The sequence below is a fragment of the Cygnus olor genome, chromosome 1, assembly GCF_009769625.2.
Source record: "Cygnus olor isolate bCygOlo1 chromosome 1, bCygOlo1.pri.v2, whole genome shotgun sequence".
Taxonomy (NCBI): Eukaryota; Metazoa; Chordata; class Aves; order Anseriformes; family Anatidae; genus Cygnus; species Cygnus olor.
Genome location: NC_049169.1, coordinates 204305629 through 204325692, shown reverse-complemented (window position 1 = coordinate 204325692; position 20064 = coordinate 204305629). Strand labels below are relative to the sequence as shown.

General features: G+C 34.4%; 2 long non-coding RNA genes across 3 annotated transcripts in view; one reads left to right on the top strand and one right to left on the bottom strand.

Moving 5' to 3' along the window:
* Nucleotides 1-20064, bottom strand: part of LOC121063708 — a 556903-nt gene that overhangs the window by 165427 nt on the left and 371412 nt on the right. The gene's annotated exons all lie outside the window — the stretch shown is intronic.
* On the top strand, nt 13140-18854 carry LOC121063709. 2 transcript variants are annotated; one of them, XR_005816159.1, is made up of 4 exons: nt 13140-13366; nt 15400-15464; nt 15553-15588; nt 18583-18854. It is a non-coding gene; the product is annotated as an uncharacterized LOC121063709 (long non-coding RNA). The 2 variants fall into 2 exon arrangements; XR_005816160.1 differs by lacking the exon at nt 15553-15588.

Genomic DNA, 20064 nt, shown 5'->3' with positions numbered 1-20064 from the left:
TGCTTGTACATCTGAAATGTCTTCATTGCATCTGTACTTGAATACTTACTTACCAATAATTACATTTTTTTAAGAAAACTGCAAGTATGTGTTATACAAAAGATGTGAGAATTTCAAACAATTATTCTTGATCTAATCTGAGAACAAAATGATGGGACTCTGTAGAATATAAAGTTTGTAGAATTTTTTTTTTATTTTATTTTTTGGTGGTTTGTTTATTTAAATGACAGCATATTCATATATTAAAATCCAGAAAAATCTGGATTTCAGGAGGATTTGAATCTCCTCTGTGCTTGGTAAACCTCTGATTACGTCTGATACAGAGTCCAGGAGCTACATGTTTCCCCCAAAGACCTGTCAGTGACTAAAATGTAGCACAGGATTTTGAGCTCATACCAAAAAGCAGTAACATGAGTTAGTCCAAGTTGCTTATGATTCCCGCGGAATTCACTGGTCAATAAGAACATGGACAAATGCTGACTTGCTCAGTTACTTGTAATTACTACAGGATAAGATATCAAGGTACAATCTTATAAGTAGAAACATAATTCAGGCCTATTATAGCATATATTGTACAGGAGCACTGCAGTGGAGGGGAAAAGCAGAAGGGGGCTTGTTTGGTGCACAGCACAATGGTAGACACAATAGCAGGTGTCTACTATTGGAGGTGGAACTTGGGATATTGCCTGACCTGTGATGGATCTGGGCCCAGCTTCATGGTTGTGTGGGGAATCCTGAAGGAAGCTAGGAGGAAGTTCTGATTTTCCAAGAAAAAGATAGGAGCTCTTAGTGGCATTTGGGTTACTGTCCATGAGGAAGGTGTTGATCCTGGGGCAGTTAGGTGACAAGGAAGATCTAGGGATATAAGACTCCCAGAAAGAAATTATAAATAAATACCCCCCAAAAAAAAAATATATATATATATATATATATAATAATCCAATGTGGTTATTGTCTGGCATTCATTTCAGTTGGAAGTCACTACTTTACACAGAAGGACTTCTAAATCCTCCTTTGGAAGCTGTTCCAACTAGCGTTGGCATAGTTGCTTATTCCCCAAGCATGGAGGATAGAGTAGTCAAGGCTGTTTTCTTAACAATTGGTCCCTATTGTAATGGAGTCGTCAGTGCCTATACGCTGACCTAAGAAGAAATAGCCTTTACCAGAGAATTTGAGCAGAGACACTTCTTTGATCCCAGGATCAAAGTTTTGATGTCCCAAAAGTCAGGATGGAGGATCATTCATCCCTTGGTATGACCCAATCTTGTTATATCCCAGGTTGCCCAGAGAAGTTGTGGATACCCCATCCCTGACAGTGTTCAAGAGCAGGCTGGACAAGGCCCTGGCCGACCTGATCTAGTGGGTGACATCCCTGCCCATGGCAGGGGGGTTGGAACTGAATGATCTTTAAGGTCCCTTCCAACCCAAGCCATTCTATGACTCTATGATCCCCAAATTTTTATGTATGTTCCAGATTTTTTTGGTTAACATCACTTATAACAACTATTAAAGATTCATGAGCTACCTGCAGTAGTCGCTGTCAAGTTTCTGATAAATTCAGTAATATGTATATATTTCTGTGAAAGTGTTATTTTTCTACCTAAATTTGCACAAGAGTCACGTATGGAAGTTTATCACAGATTTGACAGTCTGTTGGAGATGTTTCATGTGTAGTATGTATCCCATTTGTTCAGTCAAGTTAAGCACAAGGACATATTCTAAGGATTCTTTTATTTTTATTTTATTTTATTTTATTTTATTTTATTTTATTTTATTTTATTTTTTTTTATTTTTTTTTTTTCTTTTTTTTTTTTTCTTTTTTTTATTCTTTTTATTCTTTTTTTTTTATTATTCTTTTTTTTTTATTTTTATTCTTTTTTTTTTTTTTTTTTTTTTTCCTCTTTTGTTTTGTGGTCAGGAGATGATTCTACCTCAAGACATTAATATTTTTAAAGCTGAGCTACAGCAACTGTTTGGGAGAAAAAAAAAACAACAGGTATTAAATATTGAGTTTAGGAAGAAACAAAACAACAACAACAACAAATAAACAATCAAACAAACAACAACAATGAATCCCTTAGGTAGAAAATGAGCACCTGTGGCTTATGTAGCTCCTGCCAGAGACTGGGTCTGATTTGACATTCCAAGACACTTGACTAAAGAAAAACTTCTGTAGTTTCATGAAATGTATATACATGTTTTGATGGATCAACTGATTGAATTGCAGAGAGGTAATCTGTTAGAAAGATCAAATTTCTGTAAATATACTTTTCTTTTTCTCTTTGTACACCTGCTTCTAAGAAAAGACAGTAAAAAAAAAAAAAAGTTTATTATTCTTTGTAGTGTTATCACTTTACATTTGTTTCAAGGTTTTCATGTTGTTGGTTTTTGAATTCTGACAAAGCATTATTTCATTTGTGATACTGAGAATTTATATATATATATATAAAACAGCAACAACAACAAACAACTACAATAAATAAATAAATAAATAAATAAAATGATCTAGTTTTGCGCTTCACAACATGATGCAACAAATCAGGTGAACCCACGCATAAGCAGAAGATTTTACCACCAAGCTATATGAGCTGCTGAAACAGTAGGCATCTTGAAGTGATGTGTTAATGAATAGCTTTTTGGCATGCAGTGTGCAGTGTGTCTGAAACTCAACAGTCTCCATCAGATTGTAATAAACAGATGTAAAATAGCGTATTTAAGACCTGACCAGTAAATTATCTAATTCTTTTTGTGAAAGTCTTTCTATATGGCAGGATGAACCCAGATGGATGAAAACAGAATAATTCATCTCATATGAGAGAGAAAACCTGCTTTAAGGACCCCATATCTTCAAAGGACCATTTACACCCACACTTCCCAAGTGTGCTTCTATCTGAACTTTGTTTTTTTTTTTTTTTTTTTTCTCACACAGAATAGATTGTCCAAGAAACTTTATCACAGAGGTCTGGAAGCTTGACAGAAGAAGCATGACCTAAACCATAGCTACCACAGCACCAAAGCAAGAGTGATTCTCGTCACTAGACTGAATCCCTCCCTCAGAAAGGTCCTAGAGGAGTTTTTTTTCTTTCTTTCTTTTTTTTTCTTTTTTTTTTTTAATAATAATAAAAACGAACAATTGTATTCATACCAAAAACATAATTATGTATTCACACCAAATACAAATACAGAAGACGTCAGTCAACACCAGTAAAGCAGTTTGATAAAATGGAGTTTTTTTGTACAATAGTGAACTCTTAAATATCACTGCTCTAACAGGTGCTTGAGGAGGGTTGAAGAAGGGCATACAGATAAACTTCTGATTTATAAGACAGTAAAAACAGAAGGTATAATGCTATGTAACAGAAAGCCTTAATTTTCACCATAGGACCAAATTTTGTCTTCTTGCTAATAGAAAGCCACAAAACTCCTCTGCTTTGTATTACTTTGAATTTAAAGATACACCTGAAACTGCTCTATGTTTATTATGCTTCTAACTATCTTAAGCAGAAGTTGATCTTTCATGAACAATTGTTGCCTAGCAATGATACTTCCCCTGTAATTTAGTGAGTACGCAGGTTCTTAATTATGCAGAAATTATTTTTGAGTTCTTGTGTTGTTTCTTTTTATCATGACATCTTCATTAACAGCTGGCCTAAAACAGGATGCAAGACAAATTTCTACCTCCATTTCAGTGCAGGAATAAGTAGAATTAGGACCCAAATATCTGCCACAAGAACACACTTATTTTGGTAAAGTTCTCGTTGATCTTGGTCAGGCAGAATTCAATTTTTTATCAAGGTGTCACAAGGTCATCACAGCTGTCTGTGTCTTCCCTGTTATGTGGCTTGCTGGACACATGGTGTCTTGGTTTTCCAGTCTTTGTGAAAGAGTTTGTCTTCTACTGTCAAAGGATCAACTTACTGGTTTGATAACATCTAGATGTTAAAGAATGCAGGTACAGAAACATTATAAAATCATATTTGTCTTGTTTCTCTTTGACCCTGGAAGCTGCCATAAAGAATAGTAACACTACATGGTATGTTTGTGTGGGTATGCACCACTTAAAGAGTGTCTAAAGAGGCTTCCCCAGGCAACCGAGGGAACTCAGAGCAGCTGAATTAGGAAATGCGTTGAAAAATGTCCTTTCCCAGCTGAAAAGAAAGAAAAGACAGCAGCCTCCTACACACAGAATACCAGTTTGGATGCCAAAATCTATGTTGAGCGAGTATTCCAGTATGTATTTAATATACAGTGATTCTGGGTCATAACACAGAAAATTGTCAAGAAAAGAAACATACAACAGTTGTCTACAAATTATGTTTTTGGTCAAGAGTGTACTTTAAGTGACATGGAATCTTTCTAAATATTTATATAATTATAAATGAAAACATCTGAATCACAAAACTTTAATTGTCTCAGTGTTTTCATTTGGGTTCTAGACTGGACTACAATCTGTGTGTGCACTGAAATTCCTTATGAAATTGTAAGAATACCATGTGTCACTGGAACAGAAGCCAGTTGAAAGAAAAGACAGAAAAAGGTGGAGCACAGGATAGACAAACTGTATCATAACTGTATCATAACATGTATCATGTTATCACTGTAACATAAATTAATAGCATGTCCCTCCTTAAATCTTGTGTTCAATTCTGGTCATATCATCTTAAAGAAAAGATAATAGAAGTAGAAAAGGTCTGTAGTAGGGCAACAAAAATTGTTAAAGGCATGAAAAGACTGCCATGTGGTGAGAGATGAAAGATCAGGACTGTTTAATTTCAGAGTTAAGCAAGAGTTAATGTCACAGGTATTCATTAAACCAGAGATGTCATGAAAGTCAAATGAGTGTTGTTATTTACTCCATATAATACTGAAGAGAAATACAAAGTGTTTGTTTGTTTGTTTGTTTTCCCCATTATCCCATCATCTGAAAAGAAGTAGATATTTTGTACAACACAGTTCACGAAGAAAAGAACTCACCACAACAAAATATCACTGAATCAAATGACTCAAAAATAGAACCTCCATTACTCTGAGAAATTAATACAATAACTTTAGCAACATTGGACAGAATATAAAACTGGAAAGAATAAGGAAAGAAAAAAAAAAAAAGAAAACAAAAACAAAAAAAACATAAGACCAAGTAAGTCATTACCCTTCCTGAGTATTGACCAGGCTTCAGGGGCTGTACCACTCCTGCTCTTGCCCACACGTATGGTGTATACAAGTTCTTCCTTGTTTATGTTTTTCAGATAGTTGCATGAAGTTATACCACAGATGTTTAGTTCCAATATTTTTGCCTTATCATTAGCATGATATGAAAAGGTCCACCTCTGTACTTTATGTATTCTCTTTAGAGTACTGTTCAGAGAGAGATAATCACCTCCATATCATCTTTTGCGTTACGTTTGCCATTCCAGCTTACTCAAACTGGCTGACAAAATTTGCCTCTAAATCTCTTTAAAATATAAAAACTCTTTCAAATAAACTTAGTCCATATCAAAAAAACAAACAAAACAACTCTATCTTATGCAAGCATTCCCTAGTTATGCTTTTGAAAATCAAAGTACTTGCACTCTACTCATCCACCAAGTTGAAAAAAAGAATAGTTTCAAACCCGCTATCCCATGACAGAGATTCAATGGAAGTACTATGGTCTAAGTGTGATCATACCATTCTCTTGAAATAGGGTGACAGCTCCCTATACCAAAAGAGCTTCACAGTTCAGCTCAATATTTTAACATTGACTCAGCTGAGCAGAATAAAATGAATGAGACAAGAGGGGCTTGAATGTTAACATATTGTCTATGATCATACAAAGGAGATGAATGTCAGGGATGCATCTTGTCACTATTCATTCAAACATTACAGATGAGCTCACACACAATCTATTGTATTTATTGTAGCTATTTTCATCTCCAAAATGTGGCATTGGTTAAAACTCAGGTTCAGTCTTGAAGAATCACTGCACTAAGTTTTGTACAGGGGCACACAAATAGACAGATCCTTAACTTGATCAACTCCAGAAAGATGCTTATTATTCCCAGATATAATTGCATGTTCTATCTTTTAGTTTGTTCTTTTATCTTATTTTTTCCCTTAATAACAAAAGCACTTAATTTAGTACCTTCGGAAAAATGTTTTATAAATATTAATTGCTATGTTTCATATAAAATATTTAATAGAATGGTTTTGTTGCAAGCTGAAAATACAGTGCAAGTGACAAGTCATAAAGCACAAAGCTAGGTTAGTCAAAAGTCAACTGTGATATATATATGTATGTATATATACATATATTAGCTTTCTACAAAGAATCATATGAGACAACGCCAGCTGATGGAACCATTTTCAGCTAGTCATCTTACGGGAGAATAGTCCATGTAATCAGGATTTTTACCTGTTCAAATGTTCATTTAGCTTTGATACATGTCAAGCCTGTTTGATACATTTCAAGCACTTTCAAATGAAGCTGACTAAATGGATACAAGTCAGAGATCATCAGGAGCTGTAGAATAAGTAAAAGACCTGAAGGCAGAAAAACTGAAGCCAAGGCAGCAGCCTGAGAGTATTAGACTCCAGAGCATCCACAGCAGCACAAGCTCTTGCAAATATGCCACATTCAGGAGATGTTTCAGAGTTCACTTCTTGCTGACAAAACCATTTAAAAATGGGTCGCCAACCAGTAGGAAATCAAGCTCCCTTCATGAGTTTTGGTAGTGCTCATTCAAATACTTTTTTTTTGTTTGTTTGTTTGTTTTTGTCTTTTGCTGATTTCATTCTCAGTTTTCCCTTTTGTTTCTTTCCAAAGAAAACAGTCCAGTTCATATTGGTGATGTCTCTGCTTATTTTAATATTTATGGCCCTTCAGATATGTCAAAGACCCATGCTATTTACAAGAAAGAGTAATGGTTTTGAACTAAGAAGGAGCAGATTTGGGTTAAATATAAGGAAAAAATTCTTTACTGCAAGGTTGGTTAAATACCAGTTGGTATATTAATTGCCCATGGTAATTACCATGGGTTGCCCAGTGAGGATGGATGATCCAGCCCAGGAATTGTTCAAGTTCAGGTTGGATGGGACTTTGAGCAACCTGATCTAGTAGAAGGTATCTGTTCCTGTGGCAAGAGGGTTGGAACTAGGTGATCTTTAAGGTCCCTTCCAACCCAAACCATTCTATGATTATATGATAAACATATTCAAATATATATGGTCTTTCTTGATTTTCCACACATTTATAGCAATAAATGACAGCAAACAAACAAACAAAAATTGATTATCTGTGAGCTAGAATATCTTTTTCTGTTCTCCATATCAGTTATTTGATAATTTCTCTCCACTATTTAGTTATGTTTGAGTACCACACAACCCTGACTACAAATATATAGACATTAAAAATAATATAAAAATAAAATATATAAACTAAAAATATATAAAGAGACATTAATAATGAGACTGATAACATTTCATGGACTGATTCACAATTCCTCAGCTAAAGCATTTCAAAAATCATTGAATTATTAAGGAGGAAACAAAAAAAAATCAAAGATCAAATATGACTAAAGATTTGCTGAAGGATCGCCTTCAAAAGGCATAATGTATCATGCATGTAAGGCACATTATGAAATGTTAAGTTATATTATTAAAGAAAAAAGAACAAACAAGTGACAGCACAAATCACAGAATACAGACTGGCTTAGTGCACTGTAGGATTTTTGCACTGTAATAAAATACTGGTTTTAGGTACATTTTTATCCTCATTGACTATACTAGAAATGTGCAACAAATAGTCCCTAGATTTGACTTTTAAGACAGCACATTAGCTCAGGGAACTTCTTTTGTAAGAAACTGGAGGAAGCAGAGTTGTAATTGGCATTGCCTGCCCTTTGGAATCTTCTCTGGGTTTACATTAATAACATGGAAATCTACTAGCCACAAAGGAGTCTTTTTTTTTTTTTTTTTTTTTTCCCCTTCTGTTTTCTTTTTGTTGTGTTGTGGGGTTTTTCAGTTTGTTTGTGGATTTTTTTTTTTTTAATGTTTATTTTTAGGTGCATTGTTAAATATTACTTTTAATGTTACACAAATTTTCTCAGAAGGGTTTTAACACATTGCAAGATGTTTCCACTCTTACTGTGGCTTACATAGTTCTTCTAGCCTTTTGTTTTAGCACATACATGTTCACTGAAGAGAGAACCTACAGCTGCTGTTTCATGATGCAGAAGATATACACATATCTGGCAGTCAGTGTTACTGTTGTTTCCAGGAAGGATTTGCACTGCCTTGTGCACTGAATTAATAGGTCATTTTGTGAAGGTTTTCCATAACTGCAAGTAATGGAGGCTGTGGAACATGAATAAAGGAGGAAGTTTAAAAATATCTCTTGAAGCAGTCAGAAAGGACTATTTCACATGCATGACTATTGCTTTAGAAGAAAAGAAGAAAAAAGTTAGAAAACATTCATGAAGATTTCATTCTGAGGTTAATGGGCCAATGGGTTTCATGGGCCATCATGTTGCACCATAGTCTTGGCTTTCTCTATTAGAATTTGCCTATGGCTGCAAGCTTTAGCAAGGGTAAAACTGATACACAACTATAAGCATTTGGTTTTACCTGACCGTACCATGTCGAACAGTGCAATTTGTGTGAGTGTTTGTATGCATGTGTGTCACTCTGTGTAAACTTCCGCATATTATATTTGGAATATAAATCGTATATATCTCCCTGAAAATAAAGAAAAACTAAAACAAGTTATCTAGTGAAAAAAAAGAAAAAATCTAATGAGGAAGTGTCATGCTAGACTGAAAACATTAGCAAGTCATTACTGCTGCAACTGTAATTACTAACAGTTTTTTTTCATTTTGTTTTGTTTTGTTTCAAGTACCATGATTTGACTTCCAATTTCTTTTTCTGAATGAAGGTCCAAGTAATATACAATTAGTAAAAAAACCCTTGAAAGAAACTGAGGCCATCACCAGATCAATTAATCTTCATGTTCTTTACACTCTTGGGAAGTTTATATTTCCTATTAAAACCCCACACATTAAACTCCTGTAGTTTCTGATTCATTGTTTTCTTTGCATGGGATTTAAACCTCTGCAAAGACTCATTTAAGACCCATTTAACCCCACCAGGGTAAATCTTACCTTTAAGACATGAGATATAAATAAAATCTATTCCTTATTCAGGTTTTCACTCAGAGGAATTATAGTACTAAAGCTCTATCTTTCCAAATGCTAAACACCTTTAGGTGCAGAGCATCCAGGAAATTCAATAAATGGTGTGGTATTTTCCTTGTTTTAGTATTTTCATATAGAGAGAAGACTCAAAGGAGCTTAATTAAAATGATCAAGTAGATGGGACAGGTGGAACAGCAGCCCTGGGAAGACAGGGAGACTTCAGGCAGTTTAAAAACTGAAAAGGGAGTAGATAAGGGGAATGTAGGCCTTTTTTTTTTTTTTTTTTTAATGACATTGGTGTTATTTTATTTTATTTATTTATTTTTTTTTCCCACAAAGAAAGATGGGGACATTTGTTTCTGGGATCATGATGGGTCAACAATGGGGTCATTTCTTTCTACGAGAAAGATGGGGATATTTGTTGAAACTAGTAAGTAGGAGATAAGTTTAAAAGAGAGAAATGAAATCTCCTCTTCACAAAATAATATTTAAATTTCTAAAACTTGATGGCAAGGAAGTCTGACAAAAAAAAAAAAAAAAGATTAAGCAAATTCAGTAATAGTAGATTCATAAACAGAAAGTGGAAGCACAAGGATATAACCTTAAAGGAAATAAATAAATAAATAAATAAACAAACAAACAAATAAATAAATAAACAAAAAGAGGGGGGAGAGAGAGAGAAAGAGAGAGATTTCTGGATGCTGGGATAATAAAAGGGGAGTGGAATGCACACAGTGATCAGTTTTTGATGCTTTCCATAATCAACTTCTTTTATTGCCTTTCCTGGAGACCACATATGGGGTTAGATGGTTCCTCCCACCGGGGCATTTCTTATGTTATTTTAAATGATGAAATTGAAATTATTTCAGAAATAAAAAAAAATGTGTGCTTCTTAATGATCTGGCAACTGAATCAAATAAAGTTTCCTGATAGCAATTTTGCCTTTGCCTTTCCTTTAAAGAGCCCTGAAGGAATGTGTGCAAGAAATGAATTATTATATTTAGATTTCAGATTGGATCTCAGTGGTTTCACATCAGGGATCAAAAGGTCATGTGAAAAACCTTTTACAGTAAGTATTCTGCTAGGGCATTTCTGTGGATTTATTGCTCAGCTTTGGCAGTTACCACTACTTTAAGATATAGTGGATTTTAGATGCCCAACTTAGGGTGCACTGAATCACAGCCTGAAAGTGCCAGTTTCTCTCCATGAAGAATAAAATGTGGATTACTGGCCCTGATGTAGATATTTGCACCGGAGATATCTGCAGCTAGGTAGGATGAATCTTGACAATTCAGCTTAAATGGGGGATTATTTTAGTTTATTTTTTTTTTTTTTACTATAAAATACATAAGCATAGAAAAAAAAAATGTCATAATGATTCAAGCCAAATTACCAGAAATCAGTCTCCAAAAAAGCCATTAGCAGATGGCCAGAGTACAACGACTATTTCCAAAGGCTTGTGTCTTGGAGAATGTGTTGAGGACCTAAACCCAAAGTGCTACATTTGTGCTAAATTGCTCTGAAAAGTTTGCACCTCTGAGTTAGACCACAGAAACATTCACCTTTTGCCATCACCGAAAGAGTTATGTAAAGCATGTGATGCAAGGATGCGGTGTATACTTTATCCCAGTGCAGGGTCCATTAGTACTACAGATTTCTGGAGTACCTTGAACCATCTATCTCGGTCAAAACACAAATTGTACTTTTGAAACAAAAGAAAGTATTTGACAAATTTTAATATAATATTGTTGATGATTTCTGTATTTATTATTTCTTATCTAAGAGACTTAGTCTAGAAGTAGAAAATATAGAAAATCCAACTTTAATCAAATGTGTTTATTTTTGTTAATCAGCACTGATAACCAAAACAAAAATGTGAGTCTTGAATAAATCCTAACAGTTTTACAGGTTTTAGCTGTCTACACTTTTTTTTTTCTTCTTTTAATCAAGTGACAAATATCAATTTAATTTATAAAATTACTGTGAATTTATTTACTTTAATATCTTATACATGCTCTCACGCCCAAAGTAATAAATACTAGTCTAGCAATTACCTTTGAAAAATTCTCTGATATTATTAGTAGGAAATTGAAACCAATCAAGGTGTTTTCCAGCCCCATGGCTACAAAAATGAATCTGTGTATTACTTTGATTAAATACATACTTTTACGTACGAACTATGAGGTGTTTTGTTTTGGTTTTCTTTCTTTTTTTTCGTTGTTTTTTGTTTTTAATCCTTTCTTTAATTATTTGTGGATGAGACCCACTTGTACAACTGTTTTAGAGGGTGAGTGATGCTATTCATATGAACAGTGGCTTACCAAAATAAATACAAATTTTACTAAAATCAGTACTATTGTATTTGAAAATAATGCAAGCCAAATCCAAGGGTTTTGTATTTCCTTGTGTCTTGAGCACCAGAAAATGTATCCCTATAACGTTAACACAACCAGTACACTAGTTCAGTTCCCACACCCTTTATCATTTTTTCATTTCCTTTAGGGAGTTTCTATAAAGAAGAAAATATTTTGGAATGCTCAGAAATTTTCTGAATCAGTGAACCACAAAGTAGAACTGCAACATGGCATAGGTTTCAATATCCTTTGGTCTTTTTTGATCGTTATTCCATTGAACAATATAAGAAAAATTTAGGAAATATAGGAATTGAGAACAATGTAGAAAAAAAAATGTGAAAATTTAGATTAGATGTTAGGGGAAAATTCTTTGCTCAGTGGATGGTGAGGCACTGGAACAAGTTGCCCAGAGAAGCTGTGGATGCCCCATCCCTAGAGTTGTTCAAGACCAGGTTGGATGAGGCCCTGGGTAACCTGGTCTAGTGGGTGGCATCCGTGTCAGGAATCCCTAGCAGAGGAGTTCGAACTAGATGATCTTTAATGTACTTTCCAACCTAAGCCATTCTGTGATTCTATAATCAGAAAGAGTAGAAGAAACAAACAAACAGACAAACAAACAAAAACGGTGTGATGACATTTCTTGTTTTTGACAAAAATGCCAAGAAATAAATGGATTTAACTATTTGGTTTGGGTCAAACTGGAAAGAGCAACACAATTTAAATACTAAATTGAACAGTTTAAAAATTCAAATATTCAAAAAAATGCACATTTTGAAATAATGATCAAATCTGAGAAACTAAATGGACATTTAACTAAAGTAGCCTTTTTGCTTTTCCCATCCCAATTAAATCTTTTTTTATTATTTATGACTTTGTTCTTAACTATAACAAATTATTATGAATGAGAGCACCCGTTTCACTAAGTCTAAGAATTGTTTAGATGTTTCTGTTCCCATTACTTCAAAGCTACTTGGTTAGATCATTATCTCCTGCTGGCCTGAAAAAGGCTGAATTAAAAAAATTAGTTTTATAAAGTATCATTTTGTTTAACAGTACTTACTTAAGCACAGGTAAGTACTAATTGTTCCCAATGTACTAACCACAGCTTAAATTATCATGTTCTGCCCATAGTCACACTGGTAAGGAAATAATCAAGCTCCCCAGAGGTTTCCTACTGGATCAACAAAACTGCCTCTGAATGTACAAGAAAGAAAAGTGGCAGGGAAAGGAAAAGGTCTGAAAGGACACCATTTCCTGTTTATTACCTGTGTTAGCTGAACATACACAGGACAGTAAACTCTTCCATTTACAAAAGAAGGATGATGCAACTAAGATGAAGGAACCAGGTGGGACAAACAATGCTTGATCTTTAAAATGTGTGAATCCATGACAAAATGTGTGAATCCATTGCAAATCATGTTATTTTGCAAAAATCTCCATTTAACAGAATTCCATGGTCTGTATTTAACAGTCACAGAATGTGATGAGTGTATCAGAATATAAAGAAAAAGAAATTAGTTTTTTAAAAAGTATTTTTTTATTATTTTTATTTTTAAGTGGCTTATGGATGGTAGCTAGATCTGTTATTGTCTCTATACATTTTTTTGTTAAATGTTGTCCTATTTCTGTCTCCATGACCTAATCATGACTGAGTTGCATTATACACAGGCATATTCAGCATTTAACTAGTGTTTTTAAAACCTTTATATCTATACAGGTATAACAAAATTTTCTAAAACATATCCCATGAAGCTTGGAGTATGAGTTTATTTCCCCAAAGTTAAGAAATCTATGAGTGAAACTGTTGGAAAACAACATTTAGGAAAAACAAACAAAAAATGCAAAGTAGGATTTTGTAAGAATTTTTACAGTATTTAAGCACATGAGAAGTGCATGACAACAGGCCAGATCAAAGGTTCATCCAGTCTAATGGCTTTGTTCCAGTCATGGCTGTGCTGAAGCAAAAAAAAAAAAAGTCAATAATATGCTGCACACAGATTTGGGATCAATTCATAAAACTTGATAAACAAAGTAGTAGGCAATTATCCATGAGGAGTAAAACATGATAGTGTAAGCTAAAGGCAGAAAAACAGCCAGTGGCTGAGAAGGTGTATGCTGAGGAAAAAATAATTTTAAAAAATCTGGTGTCTACTAAATGGATAACATTTTTAATAACAAGGTAAAACCAGATTATTTGATAATTATTTTTGTTTTCTGTTTGGAAAGAAAAAAAAGAATAAAATGCTACAGAACATTATAATGCTTTCCATTGCATTAGTAACCAAGGAAGATGTTAAACATCTATTAGGAATACATATTTGTTACTTAGGAGCTGAATTCCATCTTATTTTATTGGAGATAGGTGCTTATGTACTTAAAAACAAAATCTGATGAGCATCTACCTGCATTTTACACACCTAAATACTTTATAATTGTAATTAAAAATCTTTTACAACTAATAATTACACCATTAACTCATCCCTTCTGGTGGCTAAATTGAACACCTGCCTTTAATTATGATGACTTGGAAAAGAGAAGCAGCCTGAAGATTACAGGATTGTAGAATTGGAAATGCAGTGTTACATGAGTACATTTTGTTCAAATAAAACCATCTTATCAGACAAGTGCCCAATTATCATTTGTATCAGAAAATATTTAATTTTACTCTTATTTGCTTTCAGCAAACATTAATTTCAGTGCATGTAATGGGGAAAAGCAATGATCCTGAAAGAAGAAATTTCAGTTATAGATGATTTAGAAGCTTTCAGAGAATCAAAATTACTTCTCTTCTGATTGAAATGATTTCTTTTTTTAGATTATGCTTGTAGACTACGGGCAAATACTCAACAACATCACCCTGTATTAATCTGTGAGCAAGGTAGCTTAGTAAGAAGTGTACTAAAGAATAGAAACTGATTATAACAAAGCAAAGCAATTTAACGATCCCATGTGTTGTGTAAATCTGAGTAAAAAGAACTCTCAAAATTTCCAATGGAGCTTTAATTTTAATCTATCCTGAGAAGTTTAAATCATAATGAGGTTTTAGCAATCATAAATATTCCTACAACGGGTGAGGGTGCTATCAAACTGAAGTCACTTCATCCTTCTACATGGGAGGTGTGGGCTGGATAGATGCATTTTATCAAAGACGCAGGCTAAATATATTTTTTACACCATGCACATTATTGCTTTTTTGTTTTATTTATTTTTTATTTGTTTAGGAATATATATGAATATCTTTTGAAAAGCTGTATCTCAGCTTAAATTATGTGTATTACTGGTGATTGTCATAGGCTGGCAGAATCATAAGCTGTGTCTGTAAAAGGAAACTAAGTAGTGCTGGGGATCAAACGTGGCATTGGCAAAGAACCGTGTACGTAGTTAAGTTGTTAGCACAGACCTTCTCATGTGTAAAGAAAACAGATTAGAAGGGACCTCTGGAGACTGCCAAGTCCAACTTCCCACTCAAGAAGTGATGGCTTACATGTTAAATCACTTTGCCTGGGGCCTCATCCAGTTGAGTTTTGAAAATCAACAAGGCTGAACACTGTGAAACTTCTTTGGGCTGGGTCTCTGCTCAGTTACTGTAATGTTTTTTTCTTATGTCTAACCAGAATTCTCCTCTTTGCAGCTTGTTTTGACAGCCCCTTGTACTTTACTATACACCACCAAATAGATCCTGGCTCTGTTGTCTCGATAGTCCTCCATTAAGTAGCTGAGCCTATAACCTATATTCCTCCTCCTCATTCTCTTCTCAGAGCTGAATAAACTAAACTATCTCCCTTAGCCTCCCCTTGTATTTCTTAAACCTTCTTGTTTTGCTTGGCATATTGGATTGTATTTACTGATTTAGTCCATCACTTGCTGGAGAGCCATAGGCTCTCCAGACATGATGCTCTCAATCTGTGACTAACTCCCAATCATCCTTCACTTTGGAAATTTTGTAATTAAAATATAAGACATTTTACTATTTTGAAATTCTATTATAACATCTGAATAAATTTTGTTTGTTTGTTTTTCTCTCTTTATAGGCTAAAAACATCTGCATTTCACCTGAGATTGGATACGTTAGTTTTGAAATATTATATAATATTTACCTGTGTAAATGTCCTTTGCAGTGTTCAGCTTTGCTTCTGTCTCAACTGTCCCATAATTTCCCAATAACTCTGCTCTCTGTTCAGCCATGGAGTTCTAGTTTTATTGCTCAATGCTTTGATTTCTATTCCTATGAATCCTCTATTCCTTCCATTTCTATTTCCTACTAGAAAGTATGGAATACAGAACCAAAGGTTATAAACTCAGTAGGGAAAATATCTTGCAGGGTCATTATATATTTCAATAATTCACCACTGCATGGAAAAAAAAAAAAAAAAGTCTACAAAAATAATATCATAAACAGAAGCAAAGACAAAATGATATTGAAACTGGGTCTGTAGCCATTACATTTCACTAGTTGATGTTATTTTGATAAATCAGCTGATCGGCAAAATAAACATAAAACAAAGCAGATATCTGGACCAACTGATCAACCTAAATCCAGATGTGAATTTGACCATTGTTTCACAGTTTCTTAAGTGATAATAACAAAGTCCTGAATATTAAAATTTTTAGGTGTGAAAATTTCAAAACCAGAGCATTGATATCAAATCTCAGAGACACTTCTAGATAATAAACTGGATTCTGGGTCACATTATCATTCTTCAGGTTACTGTGACTGTGCTAAAGGTGGCACAGGGTGACACCATGTGCAGACATCTTTCAGTACTGGAAAATACTTGGATGAGGAATGATCAAAGAGACACATTTAATTAGTCATTGCCCCAGGAGAAGGAGGATGATTGTCCTCAAAATCAGAATATTCCAGCTGTCAACATGAAGGAATTATTTGCAACAAGCACATAGCAGACAGCTGTTAAAATCCAAATTTACTCTCGAGCTGCATATTAATATGTTTACAACATAAATAAAGATTTAGTCCATTCTCTTTATGCAATCTCACCTTTTAGTGGTGACCCAGAGAAATGCCACCTGAGCCCAAGGAAATAAACATGCAAAAGTATTCAAAAAACAGGTTTGGAAGTCAGTGGCAGGATATCTATTTGTGATGTGAAACCTCACTCCTCTGGAAAGTCAGATTTGCTGACATAAATTCCTCGGCTTCTTTGGGTTTGTGCTCTACCTTCCCCAGACGCATCACCCATTTTGTACTAAAATTGAATAATCAAAGATATATGCAATATATTAGCCTTGCTTTATGTGTTTGCTTTCACAAGGTCACATTGAAATGATCCGTCAGATAACTGCAGTTGGAGAGATGGAAGGAAAGTAAGAAACTCATGCAAAATTACTTGACCAACATAGTGTTGGGCAGTACAGTGAAGGCAGCAGAGTGTGTGTGACGGGAAATTTCAGTAGAGAGATTCACAAGGAAATGTAGGAAAACTTATAAATATTGGAAATCACTAGGTATAAAATATTGTTCTTCCTTCAAAGCAAAGCCACAGTACAATATAAAAGAAATTCAAGTCATTACATCTAATTACAAAGAAGTGTAAATCACTATGGGTTTTTATTTCTAAATCCAAACTCTAATAAAAAGAATAATTAACATCTACTCAGAAAAGTCTAGTACAGCCTTCCTGAAATATTACAATGATTTCCATGGTATCATATAGCCTAGCAGAAATTAATGCTCTGTAAAAAGCTGAAAGAGGAGAATCTAAAAATATGAAAGGCTAATAATATTTATTTGTTAAATGTCCCATTCACATATTGTTTTATCAAAACGATATTTTTTTCCTCTAATGTTTCTTCCTCATAGCATTAAACATTGGTGCGCTTTCAAACACTGGTGCAGTTAAAAGCAGTTTTAAAGTTGCTTTGCAGTTTAAGGATGGACTTTAGCTTGCATTTCTGCGTTTTGCTGAATTAAAAAGAAAATTATAGAAGGACTTGAGAATCTATTAGGTTATGAAGGGGTCAGCATGTTATGGGGTATCACGAAGAAAATATTAGGAATGTTTAAAATATATATATAAGAGTGAAAAATGTTGAATATGGAAAAAAAAAAAAAAAAGAACATGGAATGATCCAAAAGAAAAAATGCTTATTTGATAATACTTAAAGCAGGTTATTAACGCACTGGGAAGTATTTTATTCTGTCTGAAAAAGTAGTGATCTAATAATAAATCCTTTATTTCCTTCAGACGCAATGATATATGACTAGAAGTAGTGATATACATCTTATTATTGACAACACCTAATTGATATATGCTTATATTAGTTAAATGGGAGATGCTATACACTTGAATTAACTCCAAAGAGTAATAGAAGATTAAACAAGCACAGAGCTGGGAGGTTGCAATGAGACCTCTTGTAAAGATACAGAAGAATAAATTTTGGATGCTGAAACACTGAACATTGAATTAAATCTAATAAATTCTCCCACGTGCCTGGTGACAGGATGAGGGGGAATGGGCTAAAGTTGCACCAGGGGAGGTTTAGGTTGGATATTAGGAAGAACTTCTTTACTGAAAGGGTTGTTAGGCATTGGAATGGGCTGCCCAGGGAAGTGGTTGAGTCGCCATCCCTGGAGGTCTTTAAAAGACGTTTAGATGTAGAGCTTAGTGATATGGTTTAGTGGAGGTCTTGTTAGTGTTAGGACAGAGGTTGGACTAAATGATCTTGGAGGTCTCTTCCAACCTAGACGATTCTGTGATTCTGTGATTCTGTGATTGTCTAATTTTTTAAAACATTATCTACCACATCATATAGTACATTGATCCCTGTTTACCTTCCTATCCAAATATTTTGTTGAAATTTTGCCTTATGGAATAGCCTCTCTGACTGTCATTCATTTATGGAGACAATGAAATAATGGGGGGGGGGGGGGGGGGAAAGTCACCAACATCCAAGGACTAAAATCGCAAAATTGCAGTGAAAAATTGATTTTTATTATGAGAATACAGATCATTAAATTTAATTGAAAATGGACTTCAGGAAGAATCTGGGATGTAAGCCCAGATTGTAGTGGCTTTCACCTTGCTTTTTTTTGGCTGCAGGTACAAGTCACATGGCTGAAGTATTACACGAAGGAAGACAGAACTGAATGGGACATCTCTGCTCATGTAATTATAAGCCTTCACAACTTGATGCAGCTCCATCTCAGAAACAGATGCTTATGGTTGCTAGCCAGGGTTTTTTTGTACCTTTTCTACTCTGACAAGAAGCCTGTTCACCATTCTACTGCTAAAATGATTGGTAATCTTCTAATTTCCGTATGCCTTTAGGGTCAGAATTACTACAGCTAAGCAGTTCTCGGAAATGCTTTAGGGTATCCTGAAAGGCACCAGAAACTAAAGCACTTTCCAGCTTGCCCAGAAATTTGTTTTACATTGCTGTTTCTGCTTCCCTTCTCTATTGAGGATCTCATAGATGTTCCTTGTTTAGAGTGCACAGTGAGCAAGCTTTTGGGACTATGAGATCTTTACAGAGAGATGGTAGTGGGTTCTGTAAACCAAAGTAAAAAAGACTGATGTAGTATGAAATTAGAGTTGTAAGTGATTAACACAACGGAAAGGTTCTGCCCTATAACTCTTAAATGACCTTCAGCTGTGCTATGTGAAAGTGTAGCAAAGCAGATCAAAGAGAATTTATACAGCTAAGATGGAAAATCTTTTTCACACAGAACACATAAATTATTCAAGCATTGCTTATATCCCTATTTACGACTGAGTTATATCGTCACTCTTCCCCCACAAGTTTTGTTTTCTGCTTTTTTGAAGGTATTCCCCGTTATCGCCAAGGCAAGTTGTATCCCGTTTTTTAACAAGACATACCCAATTTCATTTTCTGAAGTCTTTTTCATCTGCCACTGAAATTTGATGTTGGCTTATCTGCATTATATACCTTTGATTTTAACTATTTTAGAAAGGAAAATCCTTTCTTTTCTTCCCTTTCTATTTGATCCCAGTTCATCAAAGTACGTAAATATGTATCTAATCGTGCACGCCTGAGTACTTATTCTGAATTTATCATGTTTTAAAGCTGTTATTGAGGACAGTAAGATTCTTCTTATTTATTTATTTATTTATTTTCAAATAGACAAGTGGATTTGATTTTTTTTTCCTAGTAGGTGGGTCAGGCATAAACCTCCACACCAATTCAGTAAGCTTGGCATCATTTTACAGCTCTCTATTTTTTGAAAAGCCTTACAATACTAGCATGTGAATTAGATCACGTAAACATGGAAAGGCAGGTGATAATAAAAGGCAATGACTGTCAAGCCTATGGCATAGAACCCCTTAGTGGGTCTATAACAGACTGCAGACCTTCCCACAACATTGACAACAAACATCTTCTATTCAAAAACAGAAATTTCTGGAACAAAATGTTAACTAGGTGGGTGTGCAAAGGTAAACTCTTACATTAAAACAGATGCAAATAGTGGAATCTGTGCAGAGAGCCAAATTCAGTTTTCATTAAAGTGCTTGGGAAAATATTGTCTGTAACATGATCGGGTTATGGTCTGAGCTGAATCTAGA